The sequence below is a fragment of the Jaculus jaculus genome, chromosome 5 (assembly GCF_020740685.1).
Source record: "Jaculus jaculus isolate mJacJac1 chromosome 5, mJacJac1.mat.Y.cur, whole genome shotgun sequence".
NCBI lineage: Eukaryota > Metazoa > Chordata > Mammalia > Rodentia > Dipodidae > Jaculus > Jaculus jaculus.
The window spans coordinates 161,608,317-161,611,945 of NC_059106.1; the positions used below are offsets into that span (position 1 = coordinate 161,608,317).

The window sequence follows — 3,629 nt, forward strand, 5'->3', positions numbered from 1 at the left end:
AATTAATTTATTTAACAGAGGAAGAGGGAGGGAAGGAGAGAGAGAGAGGGAGAATGGGTGCCCCAGGGCCTCCAGCCACTGCAAACGAACTCCAGATGCGTGCACCCCCTTGTGCATCTGGCTAACATGGGTCCTGGGGAATCGAACCGGGGTCCTTTGGCTTTGCAGGCAAACACCTTAACTGCTAAGCCATCCCTGCAGCCCTGGAATTACTGTTTCTGTTCAAGGTAGGATCTCTCTGTGGTCCAGGCTGACCTGGAACTCACTCTGTAGCCTGAGGCTGTCCTCAAATTCACAGTGGCTTCTGACTCAGGCACCCAAGTGCTAGAGCTAAAAGCATGTGCCACCATACCCAGCTGCTTGAATTATTTACTTATTGACTTACTGACTTAACTTATTTTGAGACAGAATCTTGTTAAGTAGCATTGGCAAGACTCAAACTTGTGGTGATCCTCCTGCCTTGGCCTCTTGAACAATTTGCTCAGCAATGTGCTTCTGTTTGTTCTGATCTATCTTCCTGGGCCTCTGGTACCAGATATTGGACTTCCACATTGACTTTAATTTTGTGACTTTTTAAAAAATATTTATTTATTTATTAGAGACAGAGAAAGTAAGAATGGGTGCTCCATGGTCTCTAGCCACTGCAAACAAACTCCAGATGCATGTGCCACCATGTGCATCTGGCTTATGTGGATCCTGGGGAATCAAACCAGGGTTCTTAGGTTTAGCAGGCATGCATGTGCCTTAACAGCCAAGCCATCTTTCCAGCCCATTGTGACTTTCTTTCCCCCCTGGAGGATCACATTTTTTTTGTTCTGTTCAGAGGTAGATCTTAAACACAATTTTTTAGGCCATTTGCTATTTTTTTTTCCATTTCTGCTCTTACATGTATTTATTTGTATTTATAGTTATCATTATCTTTTTCTTTTTTAAAAAGATATTTATTTTGGGCTGGAGAGATAGCTTAGCCATTATGGTGTTTGCCTGCAAAGCCAAAGGACCCAGGTTCAACTCCTCAGGACAAGGGGTGCGCATGCATCTGGAGTTCATTTGCAGTGGCTGGAGGCCCTGAGTGCCATTCTCTATCTGCCTCTTTCTCTCTCCTCCTCCTCTCTTTCTCAAATAAATAAATATAAAATAAAATGCTTATTTATTAGAGACAGAGAGAGAGAGAATGGGCATGCCAGGGCCTCCAGCCACTGCAAACGAACTCCAGATGCATGCGCCACCTTGTGCATCTGGCTTACATGGGACCTGGAGAATTGAATCTGGATCCTTCGGCTTCATAGTCAAGCGCCTTAACCACTAAGCCATCTCTCCAGCCCATATGTATATATTTTTTCTTTACAAGAGCTTTTTTCTTCCCATCAATGCCTTCCATCTGAAGTATCCTTTTGAGGGTGGTGCCAGGGATTGAACCAGGGCTTAATACATGCAAGGCAAGTGTCCTACCACTGAGCTTCGCCCCTGCCCAAGTAGCCCATTCTTGTTCTATGGATAAAGTCTTTGTTTTGATATAGTTTTTATTTATTATATTTAATTATTTACTTATTTACTTATTTATTATTTCACATCGTCTCCCTCCAGCTCCCCCGAAGGAGTGCAGGAACGATCCTCAATGGCCCAGTGGCAGTTGCAGCAAAGCCAGGCCAGGAGCTGCTTCCCGCTCAGGAGAGGACGCCACACCCCCTCCTCCTGGTTTCCATACTCAGTCAGAGAAACTTCTCTAGTAACGAATATAGAAATAATCCCTGAAAGTATAGTCTTCATTTATTATTTTTAAATACTTTCTTTAAAAATGTATTTAAGGCACGGTTTGGTGGTGCACACCTTTAATCCCAGCATTCAGGAGGCAGAGGTAGGAGGATCACTGTCAGTTCGAGGCCACCCTGAGACTACAGAGTGAATTCCAGGTCAGCCTGGGCTAAAGAGAACCCCTGCCAAAAGAACAACAACGACAAAAAACAACAACAACGACTGTATTTAAGTCTTCTTCAATTTCTATTTTTATTTATTTGTTTGAGAGAGATAAAAGCAGATATATAGAGAGAATGGGTGTGCTAGGGCTTCTAGCCATTACAAACAAACTCCAGGCACATGTGCCACCTTGTGCATCTGGCTTACATGGGTCATAGACCCTGGGTCCTCTGGCTTTGCAAGGAAGCTTCTTAACTACTAAGCCATCTTTCCAGTCCTAAAAAATATATTTGGGGGGGGGCAAGTGCCATGGGTGTGTGCATGGAGATCAGAGGGCCGCTGCAAGATGTCTGTGCTCTGCAATCTTTGCGATAAGGTCTCTTGCTGCTGTGGATGAACTGCCAGGCTTCAAACAAGCATCAGACTAGCTAGCTTACAAGCTTCATCTTCTCCTGTCTCCCTCCCATTGCCACAGGCTCACTGGGATCACAGGTGTGTGAGCAACACATTGCTTTATATGGTTGCCGGGGAGATGAGCCCAGGCTGGAAACCTTGGCCTTTAGCCACTGAGCCATCTCCTCAGTCCCTTCTTTTTTTTTTTTTTTTTGGTTTTTCAAGGTAGGGTCTCACTCTAGCCTAGGCTGACCTGGAATTCACTATGGAGTCTCAGGGTGGCCTCGAACTCACGGCGATCCTCCTACCTCTGCCTCCCGAGTGCTGAGATTACCTTATTTTGTTTTTATTGAAGTTTAATTTACATATATGATAAAGAGTACAAACTTTAAGAGCAAAACTCAATGAATTTTTGCATATGTGTATAGTTTATACCATATTTATATGTGAACTTATATACTAATTCTACATGCTCAAATATCATATACTTGCATTTTATTCTTTTTTTGTTTTTGTTTTTCGAGGTAGGGTCTTGCTCTAGCCCAGGCTGACCTGGAATTCGCTATGTAGTCTCAGGGTGGCCCTGAATTTACGGCAATCCTCCTACCTCTGCCTCCCGAGTGCTGGGATTAAAGGCGTGTGCCACCTTGCCTGGCTGCATTTTATTATTCTTATAAATAAACTTCACATTTTAGTTATTTTAAATGTATGTCACTATAAATAATACATCCTGGGCTGGAGAGGTGGCTTAGCGGTTAAGCGCTTGCCTGTGAAGCCTAAGGACCCCGGTTCGAGGCTCGGTTCCCCAGGTCCCACGTTAGCCAGATGCACAAGGGGGCGCACGCATCTGGAGTTCGTTTGCAGAGGCTGGAAGCCCTGGCGCGCCCATTCTCTCTCTCTCCCTCTATCTGTCTTTCTCTCTGTGTCTGTCGCTCTCAAATAAATTTAAAAAAAATTTAAAAAAATTTATAAATAATACATCCTTTATTATATATTAAAATTGTGTATTCTAATAAAATAAATAATATAATCACTCATTTCAGTATAAAGTATTTGTTGTTGTTTGTTGTTGTTTTCTGAGGCAGGGTTTCACTCTAGCCCAGGCCGACCTGGAATTCACTATGTAGTCTCAGGCTGGCCTCAATCTAACAGTAATCCTTTTACCTTAGCCTCCCAAGTGCTTGGATTAAAGGTGTGTGCCACCACACCCTGCTCAGTATAAAGTTTAATTATACCACTCAAATCAAAATTTAAGACATTTTCAGCATACCAATATGCTGCCTTTAAACTTCCTAGCATACTGCCTGTAGCCTTCCTAG

At 43.3% G+C, this 3,629-nt stretch overlaps 1 non-coding gene across 1 annotated transcript; it reads right to left on the reverse strand.

Annotated features, from left to right (window-relative positions):
* Window positions 1-1,558: 1,558 nt before the first annotated feature.
* LOC123461039 lies at window positions 1,559-1,767 on the reverse strand. Its single transcript, XR_006637363.1, has one exon. It is a non-coding gene; the product is annotated as a small nucleolar RNA U3 (small nucleolar RNA).
* Between the last annotated feature and the right edge of the window lie 1,862 nt (window positions 1,768-3,629).